The sequence below is a fragment of the Castor canadensis genome, chromosome 11, assembly GCF_047511655.1.
Source record: "Castor canadensis chromosome 11, mCasCan1.hap1v2, whole genome shotgun sequence".
Taxonomy (NCBI): domain Eukaryota; kingdom Metazoa; phylum Chordata; class Mammalia; order Rodentia; family Castoridae; genus Castor; species Castor canadensis.
Window position 1 is genome coordinate 30,208,594 of NC_133396.1, and position 19,895 is coordinate 30,228,488.

Sequence of the window (19,895 nt, forward strand, 5' to 3'; positions counted from 1 at the left end):
TAACCTTTACTGCCACCTACTAGAGAAGAGAGATCCTCAGCATTTCAATGATGTGTACTTACTGGAGTTCTTGGTTTTCAATTTCCAGTCCTATGTGGCTTTCATTCTTTCAGGAAGCGAGTGTCCTTCACTTTAACAATAGGTCTTCTTTGGGGGCTGTAGCTAATTGTAAGAAGTCTCCTCCTGAGGCCCCACCACCGTTTGTTGATATGAGAACACAGCTTGTGTGGATATTCATGTGCATATGTCTTAAAAGAACAGCACATATGGTGGCTTTCCTCTGTCTCTGTTGCTTTGCAGCTGTGGTTCCCCATTCTACCTCACTGGCTTGCTTCCTCCAAATTACTCATCTCTGAAACTTTGACTATTTACAGTATTTACTCCCTCCCTAAAGAAAATTCACTCAACTCAGAAAGCTGTTTAGAAAAGACTGTCGAAAAGATTAATAATTCTTCAGACTAACAAGCCTTCTCTATGTCTCCATTATTCATGTGATCAAATCCTTAGAGAGGACTGTTCTTAGACCCAAGTGAAGTTTCTCACTAGTGGGAACTTTGGTTAGGAAAATAGATAACCTGGGAAGAAACAGTAAACACTGTGACCACAGTGGTATTTTGAGGGGATTCAAGGAATTTAATTTCTCAAAAAGTTCCCCTCAGGCTTTTGTATTAGTTAGACTTTTCTACAGAACCAGAACCAATAGGGTGCATGCATATGTGTGTGAGAGAGAGACAGAGCACAACCCAGAATGGAGAATATGTAAGGAATTGGTTCATGCAGTTGTGAGGAATAGTTCCAGCAGCCTGAAGAGAGTTGATGTGTTAGTCTTGAATTCGAAGCCCATCTAGATATGAACTTCCTTTCTCATGGGACCTCAGCATGGGACCTCAGGTCCAGATGGCCTCAGGCCTCAGCTATCAGATGAGTCCCACTCACATCAAGTACAGTAATTTACTTTACTGAACGTCTACTAATATAAACATTATGTCTATTAAATACTTCACCACAGTATCTAGACTGGTGTTTGAGCAACTGGGCACCATAGCCTGTCCAAATTAACAAATACTAGATATCATAGCTTTCAATAGGCCCCAATCCTCCTTTCTTATCTCCATCTAGAAACAAGCACAACCTCCAAAAATAAAGCACTTTCCTGGAGTATTCTAGGTGATGAAAATTACCTGAGTTATTCATCACCTTGGTGTGAAGGAACATTTGCAAGCCTTTGACTGGACTTGTTCCTCCTCTTCTTTTGTGAAATGGTCACATCTTGCAGATATCTAGTACAACAGAATAACCAATATATTGATATTTATACAATCAAGATACAGGGCATTTCTATCACCACAGGATCATCCATGTTTTCCCTCTATAAACACACTTATTTCCCCTCTTCCCCCATCTCCTACTTATCCCAACAAGCACTCATCTGTTTTTTTATTTAAATTTTGTCATTTATGAATGTTATATATGTGGAATCATGTTATGTAAACTTTTTGTATTGACATTTTCTTGGGCAGCATAAATCTCTAGAGATTAATCTAAGCTATTTATATTAATTGTTTATTCTTTTTTATTGGTAACCAATATTCTTTGTACAAGATACCAGAGCTTGCTTAACCATTCACTTGCTAAAGGATTTGTGAGTTATTTTCACTTCCTGTATTCTCTATAAAAGTGATATAAATATTTGTGTACATGTATTTGTGTGAAGATAAGCTTTTCCTTCTCTGAGATAAATGCCAAGACATCCAGTTGCTGGGCCAAGTGGTCATGGCATATCTGGCTTGCTAAAACAGTGCTTCCCCGAGAAACTTAATACAGTTTTACATTCCTTACAGAAAGGTCTGAGAGACCCAATTTCTCTGTGTCTGTCACAGCACTGAGTGCTATCACCAGCCTTTATTTAATTTATTGGTAGAATTATAGTAATATCTCATCCTGGTTTTAATTAGTATTGCATTTAATCACAAACAGTGTTCAATCTCTTCCTGTGCTTTATTTATATTTGTATACCTTCTTCATTGGAATATCTCCTTAAATCTTTTGCCCATTTTGAAATTGAAATTGTGTGATTTTTTTTCTATTTAGTTTCTAGAGTTCTTTATGTATTCTTGATTACTGTAGCTACATAATAAGTCTTGAAATCAGAGTGATTTCTCTCACTTCATTTCTTTTTTTTAAATATTTGGCGGTACTGGTGTTTGAACTCAGGACCTTGAGCTTGCTAGACAGACTTTCTACCAGTTGAGCCATGACTCCAGCTCTCACTTCATTCTTTTTCAAAATGATCTTAGCTACTCTTAGTCCTCTGTATTTCCACATAAATTTTAGAAAAGTCTTCATAACTACAAAAATCTTGTGGGGATATTTATGGAAATTATACTAAATTTATACATAAATTTGGAGATGATTGATAATTTTATTATATGGAGCCTTCTCTTGAACACTTCATTTTCTATACTTGTATTTATATCTTTGCCCTCTCTTATCAGCACTTTGTACATTTTGACATCTTATTTTTGTGTATATTTACATTGAACTTTTAAAAAATAGAGTGCAAAGAAAATTTATGTCTTTACTGAGGAGACAAAAATATAATAATTCTTGTCTATGCTTCTATGAGTTCAGCATTCATTAGTTAAACTTTTTGTTGATTATTTTAGAAAATCATCTGTTTACAAGTTAGAAATAACTTCCCAGCAGAACATATTAAAATTTGCCAAAATCACTAATGAAATCAGAGAAACTGCAAATTAACTGAGTTTGGCAAGGTTTATTCCTTTCCTTTTCTGTTGTTTCTCATCAGAGGGTGCCTTCTGGTAGCATTAGTGGAGTCCAAAGTCTTTGTAATATATAATATTCTGAGCACAACAACTTATATGCCAAGCCAGACCTTCCTACCTTTCAAGGATCCTGATTATGTTACCTTGTGCTAGCACAGCATTCTTATGGAAAGTAGGGTTCAGATGCAAAGCTTTGATACAAAAGTATACATGACAGTAAAAAATGAGAGTCTGGACATCAGGCTGGCTGCTGGAATTAATTTGCTGTTCACAGTATGAACTATCAGTATGCTAGCTTTACAGCAGTACAAAATATTTCATTGAGACCTAGCATTATGTGGTTAATGTGGTTTGCTTCCAAATGCAAGGTGCACATTACAAATCACTTCTTTGCAGAATTTTATTGTAAGTTCAGAGATTCAGTGTTCCTCCAGGCACATCTCCCGTGGTTTTATATGAAAGAAGAAAGCTATTGGAAGCACAAAGAATGAATGTTGGTTTGTTGTGCACACTCTAAAAGAAGTAAACCTATAAAACCCATGGCAAATCTCTGGTTCCCAGACTGAAAGACTAAAGGTATATTGAGAATCACTGAAAGTAAGCAGTGAAAGTTCAAGGTATTGTAGAAAGAGAATTGAGGTCATAATTTTTTGCTTCATGTTCCTCCTGCCAGGCTGACCACACTTTCTTGGTTCATCTAGGACTTTCCTGATTATAGCAACGAAATTCTCATATTCCAGGAAACTCCTCACTTTCCCATATCCCAAGAACCTCTATTAGTCCCAGAAAAGCCAAAAGACTTTTGGTCACCCTACATCCAGCTTTCCCTCTTATTGTTAACTTTGGGATGTTGAGTCAAATTCATCACTTGTATAAACCTGGATCTTCATCTGTAGCAAAGAGAGTGATCTCTCTCTCTTTCACAGGTTCATTGAAAATGATAAGTAGAATAATGTAGATGGAATAGTTTATAAACAGTAAAGCTCCATATTAATGTATGGATTTAGAACCATCACAACTCATGACTGTGCCAAGCTACAATATTTTTGTCCTATGCCCTACTCGATGGGACTTTCTAGCAAAAAAACAGCCATAAAATGATGAAAAGCTTTGCCCAGTAGCTCATCTCCTTCCAACCACAACAATATTTTTTGCCATACTCTAGCGAACCCATTAGCTAAGCACAAAGTATCATCTACCCCCAAATTACTGCTAAATGCTGTTTACCCTCTAATCTTCTAATTCTATTCATCTGACATCACTTTATGGATCTCTGGCAAATAGCATAGGTCAAGTGTACAAGCAGAGATGGTGGATTTGAATAATTGCATGTTTATGTTCAAGAAGAATATGATAATATATTTACAAATCTAGTTCTCTTTCCAAGAGTAATACAGAATTGTCTGTGAAAGGCGATGTGTTGGTTACAGACTGCCTTCTGCATTCTAATGATGGCATTTAGAAAAGTAATAACAAGGCTTTGGGTAGAGGTTCTGTATAAGTTTCTGGAATATGGATCGTTGAGTATAGCATACCAGCAAATTTAAGCAAATTCATGAGGCTACAAAGTTAATATCTGAAACACTGTCAAGTGCCAGATATTTTGTTTCACTCTGTTAGTAAATGTAACAGATGGTTTGCAAACATGTTTGGGATCTGAAGGATGACTGATTGTGTCAGTCTGATAGAAATAGAAGACAGCCATTTACCACATGTGAATGTGAGAAAAAGAAAGCTTCAAAATTAAAGCTAAAAAGACAGACACAGTCTCATTGGGTCTGACTATTAAGAAAGAACATTGGGTTTAAAGGTCTGTTCCCTGATCACAAACTTTTGCATTTTATCTTTTACCTGATATCACTACAGAATATTGGAATAAGGATCTCTCACCTTCTAAAATATGAATAAAAATTATATGTATCTTTTTGATGCAATAGTGAAATCACCATCACAGATACAGCTCTGTTACCATGGAGATGATTATACTCTCACAAAACACAGTAATGCAACTTCTCTGTGAATCCAGCAAAATAAGAGACAAAACTCCAGTCTCTTTTTCTTCAGTCTGCAAACGAGAACACTGTTAACCTTGCAGAAAAGGAATGTTAATAGCTGGGCTCCTCTATCTGTCTGACTTCTACCTCTACCCTTACCTTCTCCGTGTTGAAGCATAATGTAGGTCAGCTAGGACCAAAGAAAGTTGGGACTATTACTGAAAATGCATGCAATAACATATTTAGCTTTATTCTTGTACTGGTTTGAAGAAGAGCCAGAGCAAGACAATTTCCTCACTTTGAGGCTCTGAAATGAGAGGGTCAATGGCAGGCTTACTGGGAACATGCACAAAGCTGACTCCAGGGAGATGCTTCCAGTAACAGCAAGCCCTGTGTAATATACAACAGTATTTACATGTTGTCCAAAAAAAAAATCACAAAGTTCTACTGTATATATGTTTAGATGAGATGGGTAGAAATAGTGAAGTTAAGTAAATAATCACATCCAGAGATAAAGTAAAAATGAAAGCAAAACACTGCCTGCGGATAAAGAGCACTTTGGGAAACATCTGTAGAATTTTGGAGTAGAAATAGGAAAAACCATAGGGACAAATTCAGAATCACTTTCTGCTAAAGAAGCTTATATGGCCCAAGAAGATAGCTCTGGACCCATGCTGACCAGTGTTTAATATAGTCTTCTTTCAGAGAGGAGGCAGAGTATGGTGGATATCATTCTGATTTCTCTGGTTTCTAGATAGCATGCCCTATGATAATTGATTCAGTTTATAAAGAATATGTAGATAACTCTCTATTAAATTACTCAAAAAATTCCAGAACATTCTGCAGACATTTTTCTTCTTCTTCTTTCTTGAATGTTACATTCTTCTTCCTCTTTCTTGAACATATTGCTCTTTTCCTTTCCTCCTAAAAAATTGCATCCTTCATTTGATAGATAGAGCAAGGCAAGGCAGACATTTACTCTGAGTGTGGAGGAGCACTGTGGGCCCAATCAGGGGTATGAGGAACACTGGCAGAGAGAGCCACCTGGCCTAGTCAGTAAGATGAGACCATCCTCTCAGGGAAACTTAGTGTTGGAGGACAGAGTGCAAACCAGGTGAGAAAGGAAGCCCCTTGGACTTCACATCAAGCAGTGAGAGGGTTCATATGGGAGGGGAGCCCAGTGTGTTGTTAAAGACTGAGTACCTTGAGAAGGATATGTATTTCAAGTCATGAGAAAACAGAGCCCAGATGGAAGGACAGACTACAGAATACCTGACATATCTATTCGAGAATGCCAAAGAATGATACTATGCAATAGCATCCCAGGGCCTTGCTTCTCTCTTACTGCAAGGCAGTACCTGTCAACCAAACTTTCCCCATCCATTCTGCCTACAGTGTCTCTGGCCCCTAGTAACCACTTGGCTCAAATCTTTTTGGTCTTTATTCCACTTTTACTGTTTTCTAGTACATTAAGTATTTTGCATCTGACGTTTTTAACTTGTGTAATAAAACTAATTTGTGAAGATCTCTTAATTTTTGAATTATTTACTTATTCATTGCTTTAGGACATAAATAACATTTTTTGTAGTGCTTGGAATTAAAACAAAGGCCTTGCATGTGTCAGGCAATTGTTCTACTACTGAGCCATTTGTTGTTTGTAGGTATATTTTATTTCATTATATTTATTTTATAATATGAACACATTTTGGCATTTTCATCTATTCCCCTGTTAAAGGACAATTGGGTTGTTTCAAATGTGAGATTGTTATGAATATTGTGGCCATAAATATTGTTTTGCTCATATTCTAATGTCAAGGTACATAAATGTCTCTGTATTTGAGAATATGATTACCAAATTCTTGATTATGTAGTCAATATTATCAGAAAACTTACTTCATAATAAAATATACCACTTTATACTCCACTAGAAATACCAGAGCATTTCCATCACTCCATATCCTCATTAAGATTCCACACTCTTTAACAGAACATCTCTTACTAACCATCGCCAGCCTTTAAATATTTGTGTCAGTTTGACGGGTATTGCAATGACACTTTTCTGTGATTTATTTGTATTTATATTTACTTTCTCTTGATTACTTTAGGAAGTTAAACCTTCATGAACTCTTTCAAATGCTGACCATTAAGTCTAAAAAGATAATTGATGGTAAACAAGCTACTCTTCAGTATTAGTCTTGTGAAGAATTACTAGAAGAAGAGGCAAATCCTCAATATTCTTATGAACAGGAGGAAGATTATATCCCTTAATAGGATTTTAATATTAAAACATTTTTCCTTAAATTCAATGGTTTCTTGCTATTCATCAAGTATGAAGTGAGATAAGAAACTACACTACATAAAAAAGATTGCAAAGAAATAAAAATGCAATAGTGTGACACAGGTTACTCCAGAGGCACCTGCCCACCCATGTTTATTGCACCGCTATTCATAATAGCCAAGTTATGGAAACAGCCAAGATACCCCACTACTGATGAGTGGATCAAGAAAATGTGGTATCTATACACAATGGAATTTTATGCAGCCATGAAGAAGAATGAAATGTTATCATTCACTGGTAAGTGGATGGAATTGGAGAACATCATTCCGAGTGAGGTTAGCCTGGCCCAAAAGATCAAAAATCATATATTCTCCTCATATGCGGACATTACATCAAGGGCAAACACAACAAGGGGATTGGGCTTTGAGCACACAATAAAAGCGAGAGCACACAAGGGAGGGGTGAGGATAGGTAAGACACCTAAAAAATTAGCTAGCATTTGTTACCCTTAAAGCAGAGAAACTAAAGCAGATACCTTAAAAGCAACTGAGGCCAATAGGAGAAGGGGACCAGGAACTAGAGAAAAGGTTAAATCAAAAAGAATTAACCGAGAAGGTAACACACATGCACAGGAAATTAATGTGAGTCAACTCCCTGTATAGCTATCCTTATCTCAACCAGCAAAACCCCTTGTTCCTTCCTATTATTGCTTATACTCTCTCTTCAACAAAATTAGAGATAAGGGCAATATAGTTTCTGCCGGGTATTGAGGGGGTGGGGGGGAGAAATGACTCAAGCATTGTATGCACATATGAATAATAAAATGATAAAAAAAATGCAATAGTAAAATAAAAAGATGTATGACCTGTATCAGAGAATGGATTAGTCATTTGGTAAACAGCATTGGTGGCATTGGTCCATGAAGAAAGAAAAGCATTTCCATCACCATAAAAGGTCCTTCCTGCTATCTATTATCTATGCTCTCAGAAGCAAGTATATACAAACCCTTGGACTATCGCAGGTTCTTCTGGCTTTTGTAAGTGTATAGTCATGGTACTAAGCTCTTTTGGTTTGTGCTGTACAGAGAATTCTCTTTACATAAGAAACTACTACATACAACCAATTTCCCCACTGGAGAGTCAACTTCCAATTATACTTGCTTCAGTTTCTTTGCCAAAACAACTCTTACTGACCATCTGTTTTGTCTTTGTTCTATTATGATGTCTGCCATCCCTTCTTTCCACTGAATCATTATCCCCATTTCCATATTTTTCACTCATTACTTTTTTTAGGAATCTAGCAGCCTTGTGCATTTGTGATTATGCTTAATGTTTAAACAGATACTATATAGAAAATAATGGTTTTTCTTATATTTGTGCAAAATTGTAGGAGCACCTAGAACTGAGTCATAAAATCAGTAGTAAGATTATCCCTCATCAGTTATTTCTGAGCTATTTCTGATTTTAATATAAATGTTAAAGTATGAATGTATCTACTATCTTAAAGTAATGCTGGTAACTTTTTAATGTATTTTTTAAAGAAATGTACAAGCTTACATGAGTACATGCTTATCTGTGTGTGTTCTTCTCAAGATATTGATTTGATTCATATTTTCTGAGGTGAAGAAACCCATGAAATGTTTGAACCATTTTCTTTCCTTTGATTTCTAGTCACATATTTTTCTTAGAAGTGTTTTGGTATCTAAATCAGCTAATTAGCACAAAACAAAAAAGGGACAGATCAATGCTGTATAAATATCAAAGCATTGCTTAGATACCTTAATTTCAAAAGCACATTGTTCAAGTTGGTTGGTTGTGTGTGTGTGTGTGTGTGTGTGTGTGATTTGGTGGTGGTGTTGATTTGAATGGTAAGAAAGGCCAAGTCACATGAATCATGAAGAATTTCCAATCAGCTGAACTTCAGAAGTTGCAATCTTGCTCAGATCAGCATCATTTACTTCAGAGCTGGTTTCAGCTTCAGAGAAAACACTGTATGAGGGAATGTAGCGATGACACTGCAGGTAACATGGTAGTGTAGCTATGTCTTAGGAACCTAGTTTGAAAAGGAAAAACATTTATAAACAGTAGGAAAGCAAATTACAAGATGAGAAAAAATAGTTGAAGTTTTTATCAGAGAAAAAGGATTTTTTGTCTTTAATATATAAATTGTTCTTAAAAGCTAATATGAATCAGCAACCCAAAACATAAATGAGCAGAGGAGCTAAATAGAAAGTTAAGAGAAATGGTTGGAAAGATGCTCATTTCTTCTATAAATAATACAAACAGAATATTGTGATGACATTGAGAGTGGCAAAAAGATAACATACTGGTTTGGGAATGGAAGTGAAAAAGTGTGAAGTGTTACAGTTGTTAGGAAGGGCAATTCAGTGCATACTTCCCCACCCAGATATTCTGTCTCTTGGGATCTTTACCAATACACTGGCACAGGTGCAGGATATCTACAGGGATATTCATTATAGCACATTTTAATAGGACTCTTCCTATTCAGAATATCTTAGATGTCTTCAAGTATAGTGTTGATTTAAAAAAAGAAAGATAAAACAGTTGGATAGTGCTATAGAAAGATTGCCAAGATATATTCTAATAGAGTAAAACAAGGCATGGGACAATGTTAACAATATGAGTTCAAAATGGTAGCATATATGTGTACATAGTATACAAAGAACATACATTATTTTATAAAGCAAATGACTATATATATATATTTATATGTATATATAATAACCTGTTAATTATCCGTGGTGGCCAAGCTATTAATACTATTCCAAAATTTCACTTTATGGTTATGAACAATAAGCAAGTAACTGGATAATTCAATTAATAAAAATAACAATGAGGATACTAATAGCAAATTGTACATATTATATATTATATTTATTTATTGTATTGTACATACATTATTGTATTTATATATACTATATGTTTTAAATATATACATATATAACATATGTGTGTATATCTTATACTATATATATACATTTTCTTTAAAAAAAATTTCTGGAATAATGTGTGATTACAGTAATACTAGTGCCATTTGGGAAGGAAATGGTCTGCATGAGGTGACAAATGTAAGCAAGAGACTGAGTCATATTATACACTTTTCCCACTTTTGAATATTGTGTTATGGACAAGTTTTACCTATCAAAGAGAAATAATTTAAGTACAAGATGTCATTAGTCCATTTCACTTACAATTTTTACTCATTTTTTTCAATACTAATTTAACCTTCCTAAATAAAAAAGTAGAAAAAATGTGGAAAACATTATTAAGCTAAGCAAAATATCCTCATTACCCTTTGTAGAAAGGGGATGACATACAGTTATGATTTTAATATAAGGAAGAATTGTGATAAGTACTGAAATGAGTAAGTAAATGACCTAAAAACTACCTAAGTTCAACACAGAGAAAAAAATCACATCAGGGAACAAGCAAAGGCTCATTCTAGGGATGACTTTGATTTCAATTTGATTGAAGGCAGGAATTTGAAGGTGAATAGAAAAGAGATATTTTCCATGGAAAATAAAAGGACTTATTTATACTTCTGAATAAAAGCAGGCATACTGGGCAGAGAAAGTATGTTTTATATGTCATCTTATATACACCATTGAATATTATTTAGTCATAAAGAAAACAAAATTATGTCATTTACAAAAAAAAAGGATGGAACTGGAGATCATAAAGCTGAGTGAGATAAGCCAAGTTCAAAAAGCCAATATTGAGTGTTCTCACTCATTGTGGAATCTAGACCTAAAATGATGACATGACAACAATAATAGTAATAGTGGGACATGAATGTGCATAGGGGACTCTCTAGAGGGGAATCAGCAGTAGAGTGAGTGGGAAAGAAAAGGGTACTGAGGGATGAAGATGGAAGTTCACCACATATGTACATTTGAAGACAGCATAATGTAACCCACCAAAAATTGAAAAGGGTGGGGAAGGAGAGAGAGGGGAAGTGGACATGTAACTGAGGGATTAAACTTGTTTAAGGTTCACTGTATGCATATATGGAATTATTACAATAAATATCTAACATATTATTAATGTATGATAAATCAAAAATAAAATTAAAATGTTTAAAGAGACTTCTTTCTGTCAGAAATATTCAGGCTACTTCACTATCAGGACTGCCTGCCTTGTTGGTTAAAGTGATTTTTAGTGAGCTAAGCATTTTATCAATTTGCAATAGACTACATTGTACATTTTTCCCAGACTGATTTGAAAATTTTGCTATTAGTACCCTCATTATTATTTTTGTTGGCTGAATTGTCCATCCAGTTCCTTGTAATTTGTTATTATAACCATAAAGAGATTTTGGAATTTATCCAATAGCTTGGCGTCATGTATGATCAACAGGTTATGTTATGAGGTAAGTTTGGGGACTGTGCTCCCCTAAAACTGAACTGTCCGAAGATGCATATGGCCTAGGAGTCTCTCTATTTTGCAGAGAAACAAAGTTTTCTTTAGACAAAAATGCTTCCAAAGAAATTGGTCAGTGAGTTAATTGGTCCCTTGTTTCCACTGTAATACTCCACCCACCTTTCCAATGTCTGTTCCCGCCAAATCACTGCACATCTCTCTGGGAATGTTCCTTGCTGATTACTGGTTATTATATCTGCAATATCAAAAGGTAACCAAATAAAATATGTATAGTCAAGGACATACGATTTCATGAAAGCAAAGAAAGTGATAAAGAACTGGAATTGCCTGCAGCATTCTGAATAAGTAAGAATCTAGGAAAATAGAGCAGAACACAGACACTTATTGAGAATTTTTACAAGACATGCATTTGATAAGAGAAATAAAATTGAATAACAAAAGGGACAAATGCCTTGAGAAGAATGGTTATGTATGAGTATTTTGTATTGCAAATAAATTTGTTGCAAAATCACATTTCTACTATATTTTTAAACACCAAAAGGTTAGTATTTTGTTCAGTCTAGTAATTGGACATATTTTAGTTACATGTAAATTCAAAGATATTGACCTTTTAGAATAATTTTAGTTGCATTCTCCAAGGTAAAGTTGCCATTGAATATTTTTATTCCTTTTTCTGCTATGAAATTCTGTTGGATCTTTAAGAGGGACACAGTTTAAGTGTTCTTTTGGGGTTCAGTGGCTCACAACTGTAATCCTAGCTACATGATACATAGAGATAAGAGGTTCATGATTTGACACCAGCCTGGGCAAAATTTAGTGATACCCTATCTCAAAGAACAAGGCAAGTAGAAGGTTGGCAGAGTGGCTCAAGTAGTAAAAGCACATTGCCTAATAAGCAGGAGGCCCTGAGTTTAAACTCCAGTGTGGCAAAAAAAAAAAAAAAAAGAGGACTAAAGAACAAGGTAAGTGTGGTGGTCATGCATGACTATAATCTCAGCTACACATGAGGCATAGCACCTACCTACGTCACCTAGGCAAAAAGCATTAGACCCTCCCTGAAAAATAACTAAAGGAAAACAGGGTTGGAGGCATGGCTCAGTGGTAGAGTGCCTAAGGAGCAAGAGCAAGGTCCTAAGTTCAAATTCCATAAAATACTGCCATATACATAATGGAGTATTATTCAGCCATAAAGAAGAATTAAATTATATAATTTGTAGGGAAATTGGTGGGATGAGATTACCATACAGAAAATTGCATGTTTTCACTCATATGCAGAATCTAGGCCTAAATTTAAAATAATAATAATATTATTATTATTAGAAAAGGGGTACAGTTGGTAGGGAAACAGTGGGAGGGGAAGGGGGATGATTGGAGATAAATATGATCAAAGTACATTACATATGTAAGAAAACAGCATAATGAAATCTACCAATAATTATTAAAAGGGGGAGGGGAGAAAGAGGATTAAGAAAGAGCAATAGATGGGTGAATTTGATCAAAGTAGATTACATGCATATATGAAAATAACAAAATGAAATCCCTTTGTACAATTAATTTATGACAATAACAATTTTAATAAATAAATGATATTTTAATAACATTTTCTTTACCTGTAGATTTTATGGGAAAGATGGTTGCTTAGTAAGATAATAAATTATGACAACCTATTTGTCAGTTAATAGATAAGGCAATAATTCAACTTGGAAAGAGAAAAGAAATTCCATAAATTCTATTAGCTATATTGTTGGTAGGCATGTAAGTTTATACATTACATATATTAATCACAACTTATCAATATTACAAAAATCTTGTACTATCATACAAATCTACTTTTTAAATGTATCCTTGAAAAATTATACAAATGGGTAAACACATCAAATCATTATCTATACTAACACAATTCCAACAATCTTCATATCCTATGGTGGAGGACTACTTAAATAAATTATGCTACATCCACACAGCAGAATACCTGGCAGTGGTTATTCATACTGAAAAATGTTACACATGTATGTAAATGGAAAAAATGAGACCAGTTGAAACTATTCCAGGAATGGGGGGAGGGGAGATAAAGAATAATGATGGAAGGAGTGAATTCAACTATGGAATATTGTAAGAACTTTTGTAAATGTGACAATGTACCCCCAATACAACAATAATAAAAAAATTATAGTAAAAAAATGAAAAAGAAAATTGTTGATGCAGATGTATGGCTTTTTCAGGATTCATTCCTAAATGAGGCAAAATAAAAAGTCACAAACACTTATATCCTTTAAACTCATTTGTGCTTAAATAATCAAGAACTCAGACCCACATCACCTACTCCAGAGCTCAATAGAGTTGCATTCATGGAGCTACCATCTGGAGTCTATAGAAGATCTGCCCATGAACCTGCCCGCTTGCTCTTGAGGCTTCTGCATACTTCTGTAGCCTCATTCACTGTGTTTTCTCAGCTCTGACCTATTTATGGTTTCCTAAACAGCTATTGCAATTTACTGTCTCCTTAAATTTGTTTATGAATGCTCAACCTCATTCTCGTATCCTCCACTGTCTGGAAAACACTCTCATTTTTCAACACTTTGTTCAACCAGCACCTTTCAAGGCAGTTTTGAAGATGCTCAAGTCTATCACCCCTCCTCACCTTCAAGAAAGATGTAATGCTAGATATTCATCCTTTAATATGTTCATTCTTGAAAATATAAGAGGGCATTATTTTAGTTTTTCCTCTTGGTGGTGAGCTTCCTAAAGGTGTCACATTTTTCTTTTCTAGTGGTGGTGCTGGGGTTTGAACTCTGGGCTTTGCACTTGCAAAGCAGATGCTCTACCACCTAAGCCACACTTCCAGTCCATTTTGCTCTGGTTATTTTGGAGGTGGGGTCTTGTGAGCTATTTGCTTGGGATGGCCTTGAACAAGTAGCTAGGATTACATGTGTGAGCCACTGGCACCTAGTTAGAGTGTCACTTTTAATTATCCATGTGTCAACAATGTCTGTGTATTATGCATTAGGTAGTAAATTGATGAATGCTCACAGAAGAAAAAGGCATGCTGTAAAAATAAGAAGTTAAATCTGTAGGTAAGTCATGTTGAGACAGAGCCAAGCTCAATATTAGAAACTTTCTTCCCCCAAATGTAAAGGATTCATCTCAAAATAATTTGCCTTAATTAAATACTTTCCATTTGCATTTTCTGCAGATGTGTTTTCATTATCTACTTTTTAGATAGATTTTTGACAAGCTAAATGGCCTCATCAACTTTCTCTTCTTTACAATGGCAAAGTGCAATGGGGGAAGAAATCTGAATAGGAAAAAAGACATAAATTAGTATACAGTAAGATCACTGAAAAATTTATCTGCTCCGGCAAAATTTAGATGTCTTGGGGGGGGAACACCTGCTCTCCTCCAAATACCAAATAAGGCTTCAGGAAATCTCAGGAGAGAATATTAATTTCTGCTACAACATTGACTACATTCTCTTGTTATTCTGCTCTTCTCATCTTCTTGAAACACTTTTTTCCTTGTGTGTGTGTGTGTATGTGTGTGCGTGTATGAAAGCCCCAATCACCACATATGATTCTATTGTAATTACTTTCTCTGTGAAATTTTCCAAGACCAGTTTAGCTGGTATAAATTTTGTCTTTATTCTGGCTTCCTACAGCACTTTTTTGAGGGTAAGCAGCATACGGTGTTTTTATTTATACTATAATCATTATTCTAGCTATCTTATGTCTCTTACTACCTATAAATTCCAGGGGACAGGGGCTGTATCTTTTATATATCTGTACCCAAGAGAGTCTAGAAGTTGCATTTGAATAATATGAGTTCAGTAAACAGGATGAAGAAATTTGAAAAAGAAGAAATAAAAAAACTTTGGGAGTAAAGATTAATAAACTTCTAATTTATTTTTCTAAAAGGAGATAAACATGCGACAGAGTATTTTGAACCTTAACATTCTTTTCATTAATCTCGTTATCTTAAAAAAGATATAAATCTAGAAAAGTAGAAATATAGGAGCCAGAAATAGCAACTGACTGGCCAAGGAACAAACATGGCTACCACAACATTTCCACCTGCACAAGCAAGAGAGTACCTGCCAGTCATTCGTTGTCACAGCTGACACCACCTGAACATTTACAGTGTGGTAGACATTCTTATAAATAAATCTCAGGTACCCCTCACACAATAGATACAGTGATATATGCTTATTTTAATAAATGAGAATGACTTTACAAACAAGAATGCTAAAAACACAAAAAAGTTAATTTGTTGTAAGTTATACAATTAGTGATGAAATCATTAATTGAATCCAGATTGACCTGAAGCAGAAATGTCATAATACCCAAATGTAACTGAACTCTAGAGACAAAATTTACAAACTTTACTTATAAAATATGTTTTACACTTGCAATTTTCCAACATAAAATCTCATTCTAAAAATACTTTCACAAGAAAGCTCCAAAAACTCAAATAATGGCTTTATCACCTTCCTATTTCTGCCTCCCTTCCCTTAACACTCACATATTACTGGCTTTTTCCCTTTCCCCAATGTTGAGCCGGAAAACTGATAAGTAACTATTAGCATATTAGTATCTGTCATCATTTCTATTTCTACTAACGTAACCTAACATGGTATTGAAATGTCAGAGCTAATCACACTGTTACTTAAACAGAGTTTACATTTGTAAAACTTAATAATGCTTCCTGCTTCAAGTAACAAAAAATCCAACACAACACTTAAATAAACAAAAAAAGAAACATCAATAACATAAAGTTCAGAGGTAGGCAGTTGCAGCTGTTACCATGGTTGTTTTTGTTTGATAAACCTATATGGCCTTGGCCATATTCTCTATGTTTCTGAGGATAACATGACAGCTGTCCTGGACACCAGGTAAAAACTAGGAAGCTGTTAGAAGGAGAGAGGGCTTTCCCAGCTCTTTCCTTCTATCTTGATCAGAAAAGCAAATGTTGCCAGATTTTTGTTGTCTCATAGGTTAGGTCTAAGCTACATGGACCACTCAGTGAAAGAAGAGGCAAATAGACAGAAGTGGTTCTAAATGGCTTTGGGGTGCCACTAACCAGTACAAGATGCACAAGCCTAAAATGGAGAATTACCTGCAGAGGCAAAAGGTATCATCTCTCAAAACAAAGGTCACATCCTTAGGGAAACCTTCCTTGACCCCTTAGGTGATCCCTCAACTGTTCTAACAAGAGTCTGGATTGCTTTCTTTAGTCCTTATCACAGATTAAAATTTATACTTATTTAAGAAGAATATCTTAAATTTTTGGGGTATTTCTCAGATAGTACTTTGGGGCAGACACTAAGAATTGGTCATGACTTAAGGATTTAGTTTTGTTTAACAGTTCTCTATGCATGTCAATATGTCCTAAAATATTGTTTATTCTACGTAGCTTAGATATTGCACATTTCATTAGAGATTTGGACTTACAAAGTGGATGCTAATTTGTTCATAAAATGAGCTAGGTATATATATTTTTCTGAATTATTTCTAAAAGTAAATTATAATTTTCTTTTTATTAGCCAATTTCCGCTTAAAGAATGAACTATATCCCCAAGCACAACTGCAAATTTCAGTAAGTGTGACCTCTACTAACATATTAATTTAGGACAGCTTCCCCTTCAATGGTTTTCCTGTGGCATTGGGTGAATTGATCACAAGAGACTTAATAACTTTGGTTTATGTGTATATCCTTTATAAATCTGTAATCACTTCCCATCAGACATTCCACTAAAGAGCTGATATTTGTAAGGCAAATCATTGGATTCTTCCAAAGCAGTTTGCTGAATGGTCACACAAATTAATTGTGTTTATTGCAGCCTACATATCTTCCAAGGGATGCTTTAAGCAGTCAAGACTGCATATTTTAACTAAGAGCAATATGTAACATGTTGGAAGACAGAAAATAAATTTGAATGCCTACATATTCTTTTTAAGCTGCCTGTTAGTTTCTCAGAGCAATAAACAATAATTCCTCAAAAGGCCACGCATGGCCACTCTGATAAAGACAAATGTGCCATGATCAATATATTTTAATTAAATGGAGAGCATTCATCAATGTGGAGATGTACATTTACAGGACCAGGTGATTGCATCAGCTCAATTGCTGTAATTGTTTTAGGCTGCTCCTTCTTAAAATGCACAGGTATATTAGACCTGTTAAGGAAAAACTTTATTTTTTTTCTTTTTGAAACTAAATACATTTTAATAGAAAACAAAACATAAAATAACCCTTTTCAGAAAGCAGAAATATTTAATCTTTTCCCACACCAGACCTTGCTTTTCCTCAGCGTATGTTTGATATGCATGCTACCGTTGCTCGCAATGCATTCATCGTTCGTCAGACTGGTGCTACAGTTCGGGGTGGGGCTTTCAGATGAAAGCCACATTCATCTGAAATCCAACACTTCCTAAACTTATTCTTGTGATTTATTCCAAATAATTCTTTATCATAATCTTTTTTCTTTTTTGGTGCTGGGATCACACCTAGGGCCTCATGCATGCTAGCATGCACTCTACCACTGAGTTACACCCCCAACCCATCATAATCTTTCTTTTTCAGGGGATAGAATTTTTGACAGATGTTCAACCAAGATGAGAATCGTTCTCACCATTCTCAGCAACAGCCCAAGGTCCAGTCAACTGTCCATCCACTTCCAGAAACACATCAGGCAGGGTCAAGCTACCAGACTTCCCTTTTTCCTGACACACTGGGCCACCAAATTCTCTGAATGCTCTGAACCTCAAAATTCCAAGTTTCATAGCCAGTGCCAGGAATCAAACCTGAAAGATAAAAGTTCAGAAGGCCCCCTCTGCCAGTGCTTAGGTTTCCTCTTCTCAACAATGATAATTATAATAGAAGAATCCTGGTTCTCTGTCATACAGAAAAGGATAACCCCTTCCTTTCCTAGTTGCTGTACCCTCCTCCCTTGCTGGGGGTGGCCCACAAGAGGCACCACCTATACCCACTAGGGAGAACAGGACGAGCTTAGCTGGGGAAGTGCTACTCACAGAGGCCTGGTGGGTTCTCTGAGAACTTGTACCCGTCCTCTAGTTCTCACTTGGAATCCAGGTGTCACCCTCTCTGCAGCCATGTGGCCCTGTGGGCTGCGTGCAGGGGCTGCCCAGTGAGTGCCTGGGAGGCAGGGAGCTGTTTCACAGGGGGGTGTTTTCAGGCTCAGCACGGTAAGGAAAAACTTTCTATTTTTGAATTGCACTAAGAAAACAAAATCTGTCCAGGCAAAGATGTAAGTAAGCTTCTAGCAAGAAATTTAAAGACTCATTTGCTCAGAGAATAAAATATAGACTCATCATCTATGGATGAGAAAAAAAAGAAAAACAAGCTTTAAAGATTTAAAGATTCTTTCCTAATACTCCTAAAATCTGGTGAGGAAGAAAATGATACAAGATAATAATCCTGTGGTTTCCATTTATGGAAGATTATATATGTCACATAATCTTTTGTCCCTACAGCCTGGTGGATCCCAGAGAAACTGGGACCTTCCTTTTGTGGTTGGGGGAAGATTAAGATTTTATACCCGGTGAAACAGATGTAACATCATGCATTGGTGGCCTGACCCAATCCTGAAGATTTGAAGATTTTCATATTCCTAATTTTAAGGTACTGATGTATACAGTCCTGACTTTTACCACCAATGCAAAAATAATCTAATCTGTTTTGTTTTATATCTTGTTTATCTCCTCTCTCTCTCTTTCTCTTTCTCTCTCTCTCTCTCTCTCTCTCTCTCACACACACACACACACACACACACACACACACACACACATACGACTGTCTCGCTTTACTTTTTCTCTCTCTTCTTTCTTTCATTTTTGAGATAGAGATTTGCTACGTAGAAACTTTCAATCCTCCTGCCTCAGCCTCCTGAGAGCTAAGATTACAGGCTTGGACCACCATACTTGACTAATTTCCTCTCTCTTAAATATTTTGCTTGTTTATTTTCTTGTTATTATTTCCAGAGAGTAATTTTCATGAGAACAGGAGTCTCTCTGTCTAGAATACCCCATCAATCAGAGAACCAAGAACATGGTTTGTTTTATATAGTCTCAATAATTCTTTGTGAGATGAATAAATTAGATGAAGTACTAAAGAAACAATAACTAGTGCCTTCAATAAAAGTTGGTATCTTGCCCCATAAATCCCATATAAAATTATCAGGAGCAAAAATACAAAGAAATTTTATTCTTAGCATTTTAAAGGTTGCTTGGAAAGTGCTATTTTAGGCTTGCTTCTCTCTTCTCTTCTGGATATTTTAAATAGGCGCTTCCATCTGCACTGCCTGATAGAATGTGCTATTCAGCCAAAGTGCATTCAAAAAACAAAACTGGGGCACTGAAGATCAAGAGACACTAGCCTAGCAGACTTTGAAACATAATGAAGAGGATATGAAATCCTAGGAGTG

At 35.5% G+C, this 19,895-nt stretch overlaps 1 long non-coding RNA gene across 1 annotated transcript; it reads right to left on the minus strand.

The window, feature by feature from the left end:
- Window positions 1–931: 931 nt before the first annotated feature.
- LOC141414045 (uncharacterized) lies at window positions 932–18,659 on the minus strand. The gene is made up of 5 exons (XR_012439148.1): window positions 18,484–18,659; window positions 18,084–18,255; window positions 11,618–11,693; window positions 8,836–9,110; window positions 932–1,280 (listed from the first exon to the last, which is right to left on the minus strand). It is a non-coding gene; the product is annotated as an uncharacterized lncRNA (long non-coding RNA).
- Window positions 18,660–19,895: the final 1,236 nt, after the last annotated feature.